The 19,338-nt window shown below is 36.3% G+C and overlaps 1 long non-coding RNA gene across 1 annotated transcript; it reads right to left on the bottom strand.

The window, feature by feature from the left end:
- Positions 1–1,239: 1,239 nt before the first annotated feature.
- LOC138893150 (uncharacterized) lies at positions 1,240–2,056 on the bottom strand. Its single transcript, XR_011408244.1, has 3 exons — positions 1,915–2,056; positions 1,602–1,821; positions 1,240–1,391 (listed from the first exon to the last, which is right to left on the bottom strand). It is a non-coding gene; the product is annotated as an uncharacterized lncRNA (long non-coding RNA).
- Positions 2,057–19,338: the final 17,282 nt, after the last annotated feature.

Raw genomic sequence — 19,338 nt, 5'->3', positions numbered from 1 at the left:
CATTTCTTCCACTGATTCTTTATCCTTCATTTGAAATAGCTCATAGTCATGAACTAGAAGATTGATCCTTGTTTCTTTCACCTTGTTGGTTCCTTCATATGTGATCTCCAATTTATCTCACATTTCTTTGACAATTTTACAGCTTGAAATCTTTTCATACTCTTCTCCATTGATAGCATTATACAGTAGATTGTTTTCTTTGGCATTAACAGTTATAGCAACAGTTTGTTCATCAGTGTAATCATCTAATTCAAGTGGATCAGTTGATACAATGACTTGACAATCCGCATCTTTCTTTGGCGGAATTGAAAAATTTTCCTTTTTGATAACACGCCAAACTTTGATGTCATATGACATAGTGTATGTTTCCATACGAACTTTTCAGTGAGAAAAATGTTGAAATGTTGTCTGTTGAAATACGGAGGTCGTACTTGAAAGGTTCCTTCTTGAAATAATACACCGACGACTGTGTTTGATCCCATGATCTTTTCCTCACTAGTTGTTAAACAAAGTTAGTGAGCCTCGCTCTGATACCAATTGAAAGTACAAGAGGGAGGAATGAATTGTGGACTATTAAAACTTAGTTAACTAAGTTTGAGTTTAGTCGACTAGTTTTCGTACAACACACGAATAGAATAAGGATGAATACAATGAATTTAAAGTAAAACATGACGCATCAGTTTTTATACTGGTTCGGTACCGGTGTGGTACTTACGTCCAGTTTCCCTTGGGTCACAAGGGTTCTCTTAGATCTTGAGAAAGAATTACAATAGTGATAGTTTTAGCTCGTTCACCACCAACGATGTTTAGCAACAATAATTTCTGGATGTTGACACAACTCTCTTTTGTGTTCTAACTCTTTCTATATTTTATGACACTTGTAAACTTAAGAAAACAGTGCTTGTATTGAGAACTAGAGAGACTAAGAAGACAGTGTTTGTAGTTGCGTGCCTTCAATCCTTGAGCTTGCCAGTGTTCTTATAGGCGAGTATTGTTGTGTATTGGTATTTCGAGAAAGGTGTCTTTGATCTCTTCAAGAGAGATGGGCTAGATTTATTATTCCAAAGAGTGCTCTTGTTCCATACCGAAATGCTCCATGCTTTATTGAGGAGATGGGCAGCATTTCAATTTGTCTCCGTGGAGTGGATTAATTAATCCAAAGGAGTGCTTCATGTTTTATCAAATAAAGGAGCAGCACTTTTAATTGTCTCCTACTATGATATGCTTCCCACTCAAGTTGTTTCCTATTACTTTCGTCCTTCCTTTCGTCCTTCTTGGTCTTCTTGGCTTGAGTTTCTGCTGAATCTTCTGTGATTCAGTTTTCTTTTTGTCCAGGCATCGTCTCATTTGATTTGATTTGATTCCATTTCCTTCTGTTGATGTCTTGATTCCTACAATTAATATAGATAGGATTTAGTTTTGCACAATTGTCATCATTGAAACTTAGATGTAACTATTACAAATGTGCCAGATATTCTATAGGAATTTTACATTGCTTGTTATAAGAATGTAGTGTAGTTATAATTGCCATATACGTGAGCTGATTGGGTAAATATATTGTGTAGAATTAAGCTCGCTGAAATATAGGGAAGAAGACTCACGAGGGCGTATACATCAAGTACTTGAGAGGGGGAAATACAGAGAATATCTACTTAGGGATGAGCTCAAAGTTGCAATGCCCCATGTTGTTCATGAAATCAATATAGGTGACATAAGTACCAACTGCAGCTATAGAAACAGTCCCAGTGAATACAGTTGTGAGCAATGGTATGGCAAAGAGCGAGAAATATGATAAGTGCTCAGCAAATGGATGAATTACAGCTGCCAAATTAAATACAATAAGTACTTTGTAAGTCCTCATCACTAAAATATAGAAAAATGATACAAAACGACGTTTTTCAGAGGACAACTTACAAGTGATGGGCTCAGTAGCAATGGAGGAGTGGTGATGGGAATGGTAACGAGAGTAGAGAAAATGGTGGTGCAGAGCTCTGTGAAGCCAGTAATAGAGAAACTCGACAGGACCAATATGAAGTAACGCAATCATAATGATGCCATCAGTTCTCCACAAAGGCGGGTGATGAGTTAGTTCCAGCATCAAGTATGCGATATAATATAACAGCCCATTAAGTATGATCTGATCATTCCTACAACATGCCAACACCATATACATATATATATATATATATATATATATATATATATATATATATATATGTTCAACCTTTAATGAATAGTGCCATGTACAATTTAATTTGTTTTGTCCAAGAATAAAATACGTCACGCAATTATGTCTTTGTTAAGAGTACAAATATTTGATATATTGTATAGTAGTTATCTATCTATAGAGGAGGTGATGTGGCACTCTTCCCAAGTCGGAATTTGGGTTTATCTTTTATCTCATTTTTTTAAGTTTTCGTTTATATTTTTCAATTTAGGTGCTGAAAAGTCACGCCTTTACACCAATAAGCTTGAGAGAATTCCAGTAAATAAGTTTGTCCCTTACCTGAAAAGCAGGGACAAGCTTATTTACCTGAAAAGTCACGCCTTTAAAAGGAAAAAGGTAAGGAGCTACTTTGCATTATTCTTTGCTTTCCGGTCCACAATAAGTAATCAATTTACTTTTTTTATTTTGATCCAAAATAAGTATTCATTTATATAATCAAGAAAAAATTCAATTTATTTACGTATCCCTAAAAAATCTTTTACTCCTCACATTAACTATGTTACAACATTTAATTAAGAATAATTTAGTCACACTAATATTTTCATCTAAAATTTTGTATTTTTTTAATGGATGTGCCAAAACAAATTGATCACTTATTGTGGACCGGTATATGCTACGAGAGAATTCCAAAAAACCGCAATTAATTATTCTGTAGAACTTTTTTAAAACACAAACTACGCACTTACTCTTATTATAAGAAAGGCATATTTTCCTGTAACTTGTCAAATTTAATAAATCGGTAGGGAAAAAAGCTCAAAAGAATTCCTTTTCTCGTACATCTCCCTAGCTCCATATTAGTACCATTTTTCCAAAGAAAAAAGGAAAAGAACAGGAAAAACGAAACAAAAACATATGTTGTACTGGAACTCAGAGCAATATATAGTACCGTAGAAGAAAGAAGAAAGCAAATTGTTAAGATACATCAAGAAAGCCACATGCTCTCGAATATATATACTTGAAAAACATATATATGTTGTTTGACTGCAAAAGAAACGTGGAAAATAGTCGGGAATTCAAGAAAGAGTACCTTGAAATTTCCAAGAAATGTCAATGGCCATTCAGTGAGAATGCCAGGTTTAGAAGCCATGCTTTTGTACAGCTTCTTCTTCGCAAAATAAAGTCCTTGTAGTTTTGGCCACCTTATGTAGAACTGCATTGTAATTTAATATCCGTCCAATTAATGGCCTCTCCTGCAAAGTCTACTCAGGATCAGTAAGCACATGATGTAACCAGACGTTCGTACGACACTTTGCTAACGTGGAGTATTAAAAATGGACTACTTAATTATTTTTGTACTTTAGCTTGCAAAGAAATTTCCTTAGAGATTTTGGTCGATTCATTTTTGTCCTTTAAATATATAAAGCATCTTTAATACCTAAGTTTGTTAAGTCTTCTAACGAAATCTGTCTAAAACTAACGGTACTAACCATGTGACACTGTACAAAAAATAAAACCCAGCAGTTAAAAGAAGAAAAAGCCATTTAGGATTTCCCCCAACCCTGATTCACGAAGAACCCCAACCTTCTGAAGTAAAATTTCCCCTTAAGATTGAAATTGTCGTTGGTTTGTTTGTCTGTGCCTAAGTCCCTCCATAACTGATTCTCAACGTACAAACTTTTGATTTTTTACCACTTCTTTGATTATGTTCATCGTTTTCTATCAACCCTTGTCCAATGGCTGCCACTAAACCCTCATTTGATCTTTCTGTCTTTTTTTTAGTTCCATCCTTATTGTCTTAGTCTGAAAGAAAACCACAAAAAATTATATTCAGCCAAAGATGATCAATAAAATAATATCTGAATCACAATATATAGAAAACGACAATGGAATTGAACCTCTTTTTTTTTTGCAGACTTACTGTTATTCCCGGTCAATATTGCTGTATTTGTAAATATTAATTCTGCAAAATATAAGTTAACGTAATGAAACAATAATAATAAATTCGAGCCCACTGAATTCACAGTGTTTCCTTAAGGAATTTAATCCCCTCCTAGTACCCAAGGTAATGGATTATTTCCTCCCAGGATAGAACGAATAACACACTGGTGTAGCGGTACTTCAAACCCCAGTGTTTCGGCGAACACAAAGTTCGGTAGCAAATCACACTTACAGTTGCTTTGTTTGAAGTTAAAAAACAATGCAGAACGAAGGAGTATATACTCAGAAAAACGTATGGAAGTTCTGAGAGGAAGGAGTGCAATGTATAGCCAATTTGTTGAGCGAATTGTATGTTGAGTTTTTTATTTCTTCAACATTTGCTGCTCATATATATAGCAGCCAAGAAGGAGTGCAAGACCAAACGTCCACCCTTCATGGTGGATCAAGCATTACATATTTGTGGAGCAAGCACTTCATATTTGTGGAGCAAGCACTTCATGGTGGGAAGACCATTATCCGGCTGCCAAATTATCAATACACGGATTGGAAAATATCCGTTTACAAATACGGATAATCTTACGTTAATATTTACTATTAACAAATAAATTTGGTCCAAAAAATTAATCAATCAATCGATCATTTGACCAAATCCAAATCCAAATCCGAATCCGAATCCGAATCCGAATCCGAATCCGAAGCCGAAGCCGTAGCCGTAGCCGTAGCCGAAGCCGAGCCGAGCGAGCGACGACGACGACGGCGCGAGGCTTGCTTTCTTCTTAACTCTTTAAGAGCTACAAGAAGAGCAATTATATATATACCCACCAAAAATGTCTTCCACTTCCAATATGGGACAATGTCTCATTGTTAAGAGGGAAAAACTTAAAATTTTACTCAAAATTTCATTTTCCCTCCATTTCCCATTCACCCTCATTTTAAGAATATTACATCTTAAAAAATAAAACCTCAACAATCCCCCACATGAATGGGGAATGGCTATATCACGGAAGTATGCATGAAAAACTGTGTGATTTACAAGCAAGGATTAATTGCATCTGGATAAGTAGGTTTTCCTTTGAACTTTCCGTAGTAAACTTATGTCGGATATACTCGGTCAATCGGTAGATTTGATATCTTTGAACCGTCGATCTTTGGTGTATACCTAGACAACCATAAGTCACACAATCAACCCTTAACCGTCTTTGGTTCTCATTGTTGTGTTCGTTTCAGCCATGAACACCGCCTGGTTTCATAAGTGCGTAGAGAACTGGCCTTACAAAGTTCTCCTTGAAGCGGCTCACACTTCACACTTAAATAGGTGATTCCTAAACGTGTCATCCTGTAGATACACTATTTGATATACCCCGTATCAAATTTAGAAATCATTAAAAAGCCTTAATGCTTTATCCTTGGTACTGAACATTGTCTCATCACGAGAATGGACTAAAATTTTATTTGACAATGTTGAACCGTCATTAATGACTTTGTTTGATCTCTTTGAACCTAGATCTTGGGATCTCCAGTCTTCTAGGTAGAGTTACCGCCACAATGACTTGTTCTCGGCCATAGCCCCATTCCCCTTGATGATTTCTCAACTACCTCTCTAGTTAGGCCTTTTGTAAGTGGATCCGACACATTATCACTTGACTTTACATAGTCAATTGTGATAATTCCTCTAGAGAGTAATTGCCTAACGGTTTTATGTCTTCGTCGTATATGACGAGATTTACCGTTATACATGACGCTCCCAGCCCTTCCAATTGCCGCTTGACTATCACAATGTATGCATATTGGTGCCAACGGTTTGGGCCAAAATGGAATGTCTTCCAAGAAATTCCGGAGCCATTCAGCTTCTTCACCGGCTTTATCTAAGGCTATGAATTCAGCCTCCATTGTAGAGCGGGCAATACATGTTTGTTTGGACGACTTCCAAGATACCGCTCCTCCACCAATAGTGAATACATATCCACTCGTGGACTTAGAATCAGTTGAACCGGTGATCCAATTTGCATCACAGTATCCCTCAATCACCGCAGGGAAATTACTGTAGTGCAATTCAAAGTTCTGGGTATGTTCTAAATATCCCAAAACTCGTTTCATTGCCATCCAATGAGATTGGCCTGGATTGCTCGTATATCGACTCAGTTTACTTATAGCACAAGCTATGTCTGGTCGTGTACAATTCATGATATACATTAAGCATCCCAATACACGAGCATAATCCAATTGTGATATGCTTTGGCCTTTGTTCTTTGCTAATGCAAGATTCACGTCAATTGGAGTCTTTGCAACTTTAAAGCCCAAGTGCTTGAATTTTTCAAGTACTGTCTTAATATAATGAGATTGTGACAATGCCAGACCTTGAGGAGTCTTATTGATCTTAATTCCCAGAATTAAATCAGCAACTCCCAAGTCTTTCATATCAAACTTGCTATTGAGCATACGCTTAGTAGCATTTATGTTGGCAATGTCATTACTCATTATCAACATATCATCCACATATAGGCAAACAATGACTATGTGATTTGGAACATTTTTAATGTACACGCATTTATCACATTCATTTATCTTAAAACCATTTGACAACATTGTTTGGTCAAATTTCGCATGCCATTGTTTGGGTGCTTGTTTTAGTCCGTAAAGAGACTTAACAAGTCTACATACCTTCTTTTCTTTACCTGGAACCACAAACCCTTCAGGTTGTTCCATGTAAATTTCTTCCTCCAACTCTCCATTTAAGAAGGCCGTCTTAACATCCATTTGATGAATTTCAAGACCATACACTGCAGCTAATGCTACTAACATCCGTATGGACGTAATTCTTGTAACTGGAGAGTATGTATCAAAGTAGTCTAGACCTTCTCGTTGTCTATACCCTTTGACTACGAGCCTTGCCTTGAATTTATCAATAGTGCCATCATCTTTGATTTTTCTCTTAAAAATCCATTTAGAACCCAAAGGTTTATTTTCAGGAGGAAGATCAACCAATTCCCATGTATGGTTGTTCAATATGGATTCTATTTCACTATTGACTGCCTCTTTCCAAAACAATGATTCCGAAGAAGTCATAGCTTCTTTAAATGTTTGAGGCTCATTCTCCAATAAGAAAGTCACAAAATCTGGTCCAAATGAAGTAGACGTTCTTTGACGTTTACTACGTCTTGGATTCTCCTGATTACATGTACTTTCTTTTGTTTCTTCCCGAGGTCGTTTAGATCCTTCACCAAACGACTCACATTCCTTTTTATACGGATATATATTTTCAAAAAACTCAGCATTATCTGATTCTATAACCGTATTATTATGAATGTCGGGATTTTCTGATTTATGAACCAGAAATCGATATGCTTTACTATTTGTCGCATATCCTATGAAAACACAATCAACGGTTTTCGGTCCTATCTTTACCCTTTTGGGTTTAGGAACTTGCACTTTTGCCAAACACCCCCACACTTTAAAATAATTCAAGTTGGGCTTCCTTCCTTTCCATTGTTCATAAGGAATGGATTGTGTTTTGCTATGGGGCACTCGATTTAATATTCGATTAGCCGTAAGAATGGCTTCCCCCCACAAGTTCTGTGGCAAACCAGAACTTATCAACAACGCATTCATCATCTCCTTTAATGTGCGATTCTTTCTTTCCGCAATCCCATTAGATTGGGGCGTGTAAGGGGCTGTTGTTTGATGAATAATTCCATATTCTAAACATATTTCTTCAAAAGGAGATTCATATTCACCACCCCTATCACTTCTTATCATTTTTACTTTCTTGTTAAGTTGCGTTTCAACTTCATTTTTGTATTGCCTGAATGCGTCTATTGCTTCATCTTTACTATTCAGTAAGTAAACATAGCAATATCGAGTACCATCGTCAATAAAAGTTATGAAATACTTCTTTCCACCGCGAGATGGTATTGACTTCATGTCACAAATATCTGTGTGAATTAAGTCTAAAGGATTTGAATTCCTTTCAACTGACTTATAAGGATGTTTAACATACTTAGATTCCACACATGTTTGACATTTTGATTTTTCGCATTCAAACTTGGGCAGTACTTCCAAGTTAATCATTTTCCGTAAGGTTTTATAATTGACATGACCCAAACGTACATGCCATAAATCATTTGACTCAAGTAAGTAAGAAGAAGCTGAAATATTATTATTATTTTCAACAACCATTACATTTAGGTTGAAAAGGCCCTCGGTGAGGTAACCTTTTCCCACAAATATTTCATTCTTACTAATTACAACCTTGTTGGATACAAAAACGCACTTAAAACCGTGCTTAACAAGAAGTCCAGTAGAGACTAAATTCTTTCTCATTTCGGGAACATGAAGGACATTGTTCAAAGTCATGACCTTGCCAGAAGTCATTTTTAGAAATACCTTCCCATATCCTTCAACTTTTGCTGTTGAAGCATTTCCCATATAAACTGTCTCTCCGGGTTCAGCAAGAGCATAGGTAGCAAAAGCCTCTCTAACTGCACAAACATGGCGAGTGGCTCCTGAATCAAACCACCACAGTTTAGGATTTCCCACCAAGTTACATTCAGAGAGCATGGCACACAAGTTATCAACATCATCATGGTTTACTACCATGTTTGCTTGACCCCTTTTCTTGTCTTTCTTCGGAGCACGACACTCCGTAGATTTGTGTCCGGTTTTCCCACAGTTGTAGCAGTTTCCACTGAACCGCTTCTTGCTTGGGTTGTATTTCGGACCAGAAGCCTTCTTCCTCTTTTTGTTAGCTTCAACAATATTTGCTCCCATTATTGTTGAATTTCCACGGCCTCTCCTTTCAGCAGCTTTATTGTCCTCTTCGATTCTCAACCGAACAATGAGATCTTCAAGGGACATTTCCTTTCGTTTGTGTTTCAAATAATTTTTGAAGTCCTTCCACAACGGAGGCAACTTCCCAATCATTGCTGCTACTTGGAATGCTTCGTTGATTACAAGACCTTCAACAAGTAGATCATGAATAATCACTTGCAATTCCTGGACTTGAGTAATAACAGACTTGCTATCTATCATTTTGTAGTCCAGAAATTTTGCGGCAACGAATTTCTTTCATCCCGGCATCTTCAGTCTTATATTTCTTTTCAAGCGCATTCCACAATTCTTTGGATGTCTCCATGCTACTGTATACATTATACAGATTATCATCCAGTCCGCTAAGAATATAATTCTTGCATAAAAAATCAGAATGCTTCCACGCTTCAATCACGAGAAAGCGTTCATTATCTGGAGTTTTATCCGGCAGATCAGGAATATCTTCCTTGATGAACTTCTGTAGACATAACGTAGTTAAGTAGAAGAACATCTTCTGCTGCCAGCTTTTGAAATCAATCCCGGAAAATTTTTCGGGTTTTTCTGCCGGTGCCAACGCCGGTATTCGGCTTGTCGTTGCGTTGGCAGTCGCCATCGGAACAGCTTGGTTTTCGTTTTCAGTCATCATCTTTTTCAGAAAAGAATGACACAAACAAACGTTTAATACACGTTTTCAAACTGGAGTAAAAATCACGTAGATTTTAATATCCAACAAAACGCCACGAAGGCTTAACTCTCCAAAACGGGAGTACACAAACCACAAAGGTTTTAGTTTGCAGAATAATAAGAATAACACAAGTACAGAAATAAATATTAAATTCCTTAAGATTGTTATTCCCGGTCAATATTGCTGTATTTGTAAATATTAATTCTGCAAAATATAAGTTAACGTAATGAAACAATAATAATAAATTCGAGCCCACTGAATTCACAGTGTTTCCTTAAGGAATTTAATCCCCTCCTAGTACCCAAGGTAATGGATTATTTCCTCCCAGGATAGAACGAATAATACACTGGTGTAGCGGTACTTCAAACCCCAGTGTTTCGGCGAACACAAAGTTCGGTAGCAAATCACACTTACAGTTGCTTTGTTTGAAGTTAAAAAACAATGCAGAACGAAGGAGTATATACTCAGAAAAACGTATGGAAGTTCTGAGAGGAAGGAGTGCAATGTATAGCCAATTTGTTGAGCGAATTGTATGTTGAGTTTTTTATTTCTTCAACATTTGCTGCTCATATATATAGCAGCCAAGAAGGAGTGCAAGACCAAACGTCCACCCTTCATGGTGGATCAAGCACTTCATGGTGGGAAGACCATTATTCGGCTGCCAAATTATCAATATACGGATTGGAAAATATCCGTTTATAAATACGGATAATCTTACGTTAATATTTACTATTAACAAATAAATTTGGTCCAAATCCGAAGCCGAAGCCGAAGCCGAAGCCGAAGCCGAAGCCGTAGCCGTAGCCGTAGCCGTAGCCGAAGCCGAGCCGAGCGAGCGACGACGACGACGGCGCGAGGCTTGCTTTCTTCTTAACTCTTTAAGAGCTACAAGAAGAGCAATTATATATATACCCACCAAAAATGTCTTCCACTTCCAATATGGGACAATGTCTCATTGTTAAGAGGGGAAAACTTAAAATTTTACTCAAAATTTCATTTTCCCTCCATTTCCCATTCACCCTCATTTTAAGAATATTACATCTTAAAAAATAAAATCTCAACACTTACATGGTGTGAAATGACAGATCGACATCCAACTGGTATTGTTGGAGCAGTTGCAAAACGCCATCTCAACTAAACGAACTTATTTAACGAATCCCTTGAACCTTCCTTTAGGGGGTCGTTTGATATTATGTATAAGGTGGGATAAGATGTAGGTGTAAATTTAATCCCAGACTTAATTCAGGATATTCATTCTTATTCCACCTTATCCCATCAAATGTGGTATTATTTTATCCTATCTCTTATGTGGTATAAATTATACTTGAATTGTAATTTCGGGATAATTTAGTACGTGTACCAAACGACCTCTTAGTTTTTAAACAAATTCTGTTAGTGGGACTAAAAATGCTCTACTTTAGCAAAAATAAGAGACTAAAAATGCTCAGTGCAATATTTAAAAAATAAAAATGAATCTACTATCAAAACAAGGGATAATTTTGACCAAAAGCTCAATTTACTTATGCACTTTAACTTTGCTGATGACTTGTTACACACTCACTAGCTAGACCCCCTTTCACTATCACGTGACAAGCGCGTGTTAAGCAAAAAAAAGTATTAAAGTGCGTGAAAGCATACAAAAATAACTATTTTTATATTTTGGATTTTTCAATTATCAAACCAAACCAATGACGTCGAGTTTTTAAATTTATAAATCAAACCAAACCAAACCAACAAAGTCGGATTTTTCAATCTTGATTTTTCTCGGGTTTTTTCGGGTTTTTTTCGATAAAGTCTTCGTAGCATAAAATATGTAACTTGTGCTCCAAATATTTCTTAAGTCCTAGTAAAATACAACTATATAATGTATTTTCCAAGAAACTAACACAATAATATGAGATAAGTCATAGCATTATACTAAAATATTCAATAACAAAGAAAAAATAATAAAATTACATAAAATAAATATTGCTAATTAATAAGCCATAATAAAAATTAACATAATCTAAAAATACTATATATGTCATGCTAAAATAAGTATAGCTAATAAGTATTAATTACATAACTAAGCACTAAAGAAAAAGATAAACAAAGTTATGCATTTTCATTATAAACCAATGTAAAACTAAAAATATTATCCAACACTATCGTCATTCCTAGAATTGAATTGAATTTCTTTTGTTAGCATTAGTATTGATTTGAACTTTGTTTGAGTTACTACATTTATGGGTTTTAAAATTTATTTACCATTCAAGAATGTTAAATCTAAACTTGAAATAGTATGTTAAAAGATAAAACTGTGAATAAGTTTAAGAAATATTTATAAATTACATTACAAGAAATATATATATATATATAAATATAATATTTTTAAAAATTATATAAATGTACTATCGGGTTGGTTTGGTTTCGGTTTGACTTTTTTAGTTAAAACCAAACCAAACCAATTATGGTCGGGTTTTATTTTTCAATATCAAACCACATCGAATTTTTTTTTTCGGTTTGACTCGAATTATCGATTTGATGCGGTTATCGGTTTTATTTGTACACCCCTATTTTGTAGCACTACTGTCCATACAAATAGTCAAGACAAGAAGCTATCGAGGTATAAGGAGTAGTACCTCAGGTACAACTATTTGTCCCAAAATCTGTAGCAAGAACGGCTCAGAAAGAATTCGAAGTTAATAAGGGGTAGAAGGTCTTGATTGTAACTTGGCAAAGATGCGGAGAACCTACGTCTTGCTTTTGTAATTTTGTAGTTCCATTAATTCATTTCCAAAAGCATTTCTGCTGTATGTGTATGTAAAGTTTACTGGATAAAGTTCTTTTTAATCACTGATTATGATATCAATAACCATGACTGATTATGATATCAACAATGGAAATAAGTTCCTTGATCACTGTATTAATTAGCGCTTCCTGTATTCGTATAAGAACTTGTGCAACCTTCTTTGGAAAATATTTATTTTATATCCTTACTTCCTTGTCCAGTTCTCACTTATCAGTTCAGTTTCAGTATTTACAGTTTTTTCTTTCAGTTGCTTTACATGCCAGTGCAATTCAAATGTACTGATGTCCCTTTCGCCCGGGGCCTGCATCTCCCGATGCAGGTAGCGCGATTTACAGGTTGACGATTCAGAGCGCTAAGATTCTCGTACCAACTATTTGGTGAGCCCCAGTTCTTTCGGGGCATTATCATTACTTTACAGTCTTTCAGTATTTACAGTCAGTATTTTCACTACTTCAATAGAGGCTTCATAGACTAGAGTAACAGTTAGGTAAAGTCGCAGGCTTTACATGTTAAGCATTGTTGGCTATAGATATATTTTAGACTTGTATTAGTGTTTTCGCACTTTGACTTATATCATTCAAACTTCCGGTATTTCAGCATGTGTTAGTTTATCTTCCGCATTCAGTATTGTAAGCACCTAATTTTTGACCGTGCTTGAATATTTTCCGCTTTCAGGCGTGTCCCCACTAAACTTTTCTTTGTCCCCCATGCTTATCCCCCCACACTTTGCTCCCTACTCTCTCCATTGTTCCCCACTCCTTGTCCCCCATGCTTGTCTCCTATCACAAATCTCATACCCCATTTTCAGCTATAAAACACACACATAACATACAAAAAAGGGGAGGAACTAGCAAAGAAAACGACCTGCAAATCCAGCCCCAAAACTCCCTCAAAACAACTAAAAACGAGCTGAAAACAGCCCAAAAAACGAGCTGAAAACCAGTCCACACACAGCTGCCGATAACACCCCAAAACAGTCACTTTTCTCCAGTTCAACACCTTTAAAAACGAGCTGAAAATCCAGCCCCAAAGACGACCTCAAATGCTCCAAAAAAGAAGCTGAAAATCTGCTCGAAAACGCAGCCATGAACCTCCATTAAACATCACCCAAATCAGCCCCGAAACAGCCCCCAAGCACAAGCTAAAAACTGCTGAAATCAGCTGGAAAACGAAGCAAACAGAATTGCAAAACACCACATAAAATCCAGCGTTAGAGAGCAGCAAAATCAGCTGCGAATCTGCTGAAAAATCTGACCAAAAGTAGTGAAACAAGCTGCGAAATTGCTCGAAATCCAGCCACAAACCTCTATTGAAACGACCCTTTTACACCCGAAACGGTTGTCCAAATATAGTCGAGTTGGTATAGTCTTTTACTGGATCCTGATTCGTGGTCGTAGTCGGGTTCATGGTCAATTGGCTCTATTCCGTTCGAGGTCCGAACTTTGTTTCGCTATTGTGTTTCGAAAGCAACAAGGCCACACTCTTGTATTGAAGGTCGGTTTTTCTAATTTTCACTTTGTTACAGTATTTTGAATCTTGTTGTTCACCGCTGAATCTGTTAATCTCTACTTCTCTGGCCTTTGTTTGGCATTCCTAAGCTGTTTTTTGCACAATCAGGTATTGGATCATGAATTCAAGCCTTTGATTTGTAAAATGTTGAGTTCCTATGCTTGATAATAAAATTCTAGATCTCTATTGCTATATGCATTTAGTTTCATTTATGATTTCATTTTGTTTAGTTTTAATCTGACCATGCTGCAGTAGTACAACATTGTTTATGACAAATAAAATAAAAGGATGGATTCTGGATTAATGTACTATGTGTGCACTTAAATCTATAATGGCATGAACAATATATGATTTTAGTTAGTGCTTAACTCTTGTCACATTGATGTTTTGTCCTAAGCCAGTTTTGGGTTTCAATAACGATGCACCTGCAGTTTATGAATTTGGACTCAAATCGTCCACACATTAATTCCACAAGTTATGGGACCTCTAATCTCAAACAAATTTTGAAAAAATTAGTTAAACTCTTGAATATGCGTAGCTTGCTTTAAAGCGCGATTAATAAATTATCGTGGCCATGGATACGATTCCCGTGGTATAGTCACGATACGTAATCTCCAAGTCGAGTGTGCGTTTCACGTGATTCGACCATCACTTCAAATAAAAATAAAAATTAACATACTGTAAATCGCGGGTGCATTTCACGTGACGCTATTCGCAATGTGTACAAAAAAAAAACGAGTGTGCGACATCGCGACTTGTTCAAACAAATTTCATAAACACTAAAAGCGGTTAATTAATTAAAAGCGGTAAACGATTAAATGCACTATAAGTTTTTAAACATGTTAATAAATCATATAATTAAGCCAAGTTTAAGTCAATAAAGCGACCGTGCTAGAACCACCGGACTCGGAGAATGCCTTACACCTTCTCCCCGGTCAACAGAATTCCTTACCCGGACTTTATTTTTGCAGACCAATAATAATAGAGTCAAACCTTCCTTTGACTAGGGATTCAAATAAAAGGTGACTTGGAACACCCGAAAATCAATTCCAAGTGGCGACTCTGAACAATAAGATAATCCCTATTTCAAATTGTCACTTTAATTAGATAAAACTCTTTAACCTACAACAATCCAATAACGCACATATTTATCTTTGTGGGGGGTAAAAAAGAGGTGTGACAGCTCTGGCGACTCTGCTGGGGATTTCAAGAATTCAAACTTGTACATTGACTTTATTTGACTTTATTAATTTTTGTATATATTGTGATTTATTTGGGACTAATGTGCTACTTGTCCAGTTTTCACTGTCTTGATATTGTTGAACTGTACATATAAATTGTATCCTCTCTCGCATCCCACTGAGTCTTCTGATAATTAATTATGTTGTGTTCGCCTACCAGCATCACAAAATTTCTGTCTTGAGATAAAGCCAGTTAGCCTACCAGCTTCTGGTGAAGGATTTAGTCACACATGTTTAGGCGGGAGAGCCGTTAGCTAGCCAGTGCTATTCTACTACTGGTAATGCTTGACGCTCCTCGGCTCGGGTTGTCCGCCCGGGTAAGCCAGGTCTAGATGCCATCTCCTTTAGGATTTACAAACTTACAAGAACAAGCCACAAATAATGAATATCCCTAGTAGGCTACGCTTTATTTGCATCATGTGCATTTGACTTAGCAGCGCTCGACTCATGGGCCGAGTTCTGTTTTAGGACAGGTACCTTGTTGAGACCATTATGTCATGTTATGTACTACTTGTTGCATTATTTGGGAGGCTTGCATGCTGACCGACTTTAGCATATATCGGTTGAACGAAGAGAGAAAAAATGATGTGGTTTAGTGCATATGGTTTTTAAAGATTAATTTTCATATTAAAAAAAAAACATAGTCAATTTTTACCGAACTACGCGGGTCTGATTCTCACCAGATGTGAGATACGTAGGCAAACCTCGTCGGTTCCGGCCCCCAATTTTTTAAAATCCAAAAAGATATTTTCCTTTAATTACTTCTTTAGAAGTTTCTTTTTTTGAGACCAAAAATCCAAAAATATTTTCTTCCTTTTTTTTTAAAAGTCTTTCTCCCAAAATCTAAAAAAAAAATATTTTCTTTCTTTTGAAATTTAAAAAAAAAAATTAAAATCCAAAAATATTTTTTTTCTTCTTTAGAAGTTTTTCTTTCACCAATTCTAAAAAACAAAAAAATTAAAAAAAATTAAAAATATTTTCTTTGCTAGGAAATTTTGTCGGATTAATTGTACATGAAAAAGAGTTAGTTTATCTATTTTATTTCTGATCCACCGAACTACGCTGGTCTAATTCTCACCGGATGTGAGATACGTAGGCAAACCTCATCGGTTCCAGACCCCAATTTTCAAAAAATCCAAAAAAAAATAAAATTTATTTAATTCCTTCTTTAGAAGTCTTTCTTTGAGACGCCAAATCCAAAATTCCAATAATATTTTTTTTCCTTTTTTTAAAAAAAAGAGTCTTTCTCCCAAAACTCAAAAAAATTCAAAATCCAAAAAATATTTTCTGTCTTTTTAAATTTACAAAAAGAAAATTCAAAATATTTTCTATCTTTTTTTAAAAAGTATTTCTTTCGAAGATTCCAAAAAAAAAAAGCAAAAAAAAAAAAAACAAATATGTGATTATTTGTATATGAGTAAAAATAAAAGAGCTAGCTGATGTACTTTGTTCCCGGTATTCCTGAACTACGTAATAATCTGATTCATGTGGTGTCATGATACGTAGGCAATCCCCATCGGGTTCAATCATAGTCATAAATAAATTGAGTGAAAAAATAAATCGAAAAAAAAGAACAAAAAAATAAATTGAGTGAAAAAGAAAAGTGTGACAAAAAATAACAGAGAAAAACAAAGAGCGAAAAACAACAAAAAGAGAAAGAAAAAAAATCAAAAAACAAATTCAAAAAAAAAAGAAAAGAAAAAAAGAAAAAGAAAAAAAGAGAGCCCCCCGAGATGGAATCAGTTCTCCCATGTTGGTGAATCATACTCAAGTTTGTTCTAAAGCTAGTCAGGCTAGGTCTACTGCAACCAATAGCCCTGAACCGGCCAATCTCTGAGTCCCCCTCGCACCGGCTAATGCTAGATGTGAATACCACTCTAGAGTAGTGGGACATGATACGGAAGACTGTTGGACTCTTAAGAGAGCAGTGGAAGACCTCATCGAGGTCCAGGCAATAATGCTTAGGGATGAAGAAGCCCCTAATATGATGAACAATCTTCTGCCTACTCACACCAATGGGCCAGTAGTCGGAATGATCTGTGAAGATGATGAATTTGATCTGACACTGAAGGCCATTGCAACCATTGCCGAGATAGAAGAAAAGCCAAAAAAACGGTCGCCAAGCCTGAAAGTCCCCCATCAGACGGGAGTCTCGGTAGCCAATCTTGCTACCATTTCTGTGTTTGGATTTATCTCAGGGTGTGATCCGGATATTTTACTTTATTGTCTTACTTTCTGATGTAAACCCTTCTATCTTTAATTTTTTTTTTAAAAAAATCAAATCAAATGAAATTAATATTTCGTTGAATGTTTCTTTTCTTAATCTTGTCACCTTTCTTATTCTCTTTTCAGTTCTGTCAATGCAGATTTTAATGACATGACATGCTTGCGGACTTCATGCTTAGATCCTAAAATGCTGTCAGACCTCGAAATAATGAATCAAGAAGCAAAATGTGTTGAAGATAAGGTTTGTGAGAAAATAAACAAAGAATTAGAATAGTAGGCCTGGGGCCAAGTCCGAATGAAATCAGAAAAAGTTGAAATTCCCTCTCTTCTGATCATTCTTGAAGCCGAGATTGAGGATAAAGATTGGGTCAAGAATCGATTGGAACAATTGACACTGATTGATGAAAAACGATTGGCCGCAGTTTTTTACGGGCAGTTGTACCAACAAAGAATGGCCAGTGCCTACAACAAGAAAATACGGCCTAGGAAATTTGAAGTGCGGCAACTCGTTGTGAGATGTATCCTCCCGCATCATGAAGAAGCTAAAGGAAATTGATGTAGTCAAAAAGGTACTATGTTTGACCCTTCACGCACCTTTAATTCTCTTTGATTGGGATGACGAAGGCTTTCATTCAACCTACCCAAACACCATTAACCCTTTTTGCCAACCCATTGAGCCGGTTACCTTTCTTTGATTACCCTCTTTGGAACCTGAAGGAGTTATTAAAAAGAAAAGAAAAAAAATAGTTCATGTTACCTTGAACTACGTTCGACTTGATTCCGAAAGGATACGTAGGCAGCCTCTCTCTAGGGTTCAGTCACACCAAAATAAAAATCCACATTCCTCAAAAAAAAAAAATTGAAACTTAGGCAGATGTTACAATGGTTTAGCGGTGGTTTCGCCTGAAAGGTTCCAAAGTTGTAATTCAATCCAAATCCTTTTTACCCAAATCCTTTTCAAGTCCTTTTGATCGATCAATGAGAATGTTAAAGAATTGGAGGATACAGTCATTTGGATCTGATGCAACCAAAATGAGAGAAATAAAATGAGAGAGTCTTATTGGTGAAAACTCTCACGGGCACCATAGGGCGATGACGAGTAGAGAAAATGAAAATGAGAGTCTTGTAGTGAAAACTTGCAAAGTGCACTACAAGGCGATGCTGAGAAGTGAAATAAGAGAGGTCGGCTGGTGAAAACCCGCAAAGGGCACTACTGATCGAAAAGAGGATCCTCACAGTCACTAGCATCGACACAATCCCAAGCAAGGTTTCTCGGTTTTGAAGCAAAAGTTGTGATGAATATTTAAGGGTCAGACGGTTTACAATGATCGGGCGTCCAGTCCAAGGCATGTCATGTTCATTGAAGTGTGCATGTACTCCAGATAAGTCCTTCTTTCCTTCCTCGAAAGGGATACCTCTTGTCTAAATTCATTGTCCATTCCATTGTTTGTTTTTCTTCGAATCTATTTTGGTCTAACTCTGTTCCAAAACTAAGGCAAAGAAGGGATAGCAAGATTGATTTACAGGGCTTTCGTTTGATATAAGCTAATATGCAAAAAAGGCACCCAGACTCGGCAACGACATCAAGTCGACCCCGACTGGCCATGGCGGCTGATGCTTAGAAATCAAAAACTCTTGTAAAAAGGAAATCAAATTGAAAGTGCCTACAAGGCAAAATGAAGTTGAATAGGTTAAGTCCCAAGTGGCTAACCGTTTTGGCAAAGTTTGAAAAGCTAAAGGTTCCCCAATTCTCAGAAATTGAAAGTTTCGGAGGAAAGAAGTCGAAAGTGAAATTCCACAAAGGCAAAACAAAGTTGAAAAGGTTAAGTCTCACGCGACCAACCGTCATATAAAAGTTTGAAAAGTCAAAGGCTCTCTGGGGCCAGACATGCTAGTGGTATTCAGGAAACATCTAGTGGCAGGTTGAAATCATCATAAAAAGAAGATGGGCACAAAGCCAAGCTGCCAAAGACAT

The sequence above is a fragment of the Nicotiana tomentosiformis genome, chromosome 1, assembly GCF_000390325.3.
Source record: "Nicotiana tomentosiformis chromosome 1, ASM39032v3, whole genome shotgun sequence".
NCBI lineage: Eukaryota > Viridiplantae > Streptophyta > Magnoliopsida > Solanales > Solanaceae > Nicotiana > Nicotiana tomentosiformis.
The sequence above is the reverse complement of the archived record's forward strand: the minus strand, read 5'-3'. Positions and strand labels throughout refer to the sequence as shown.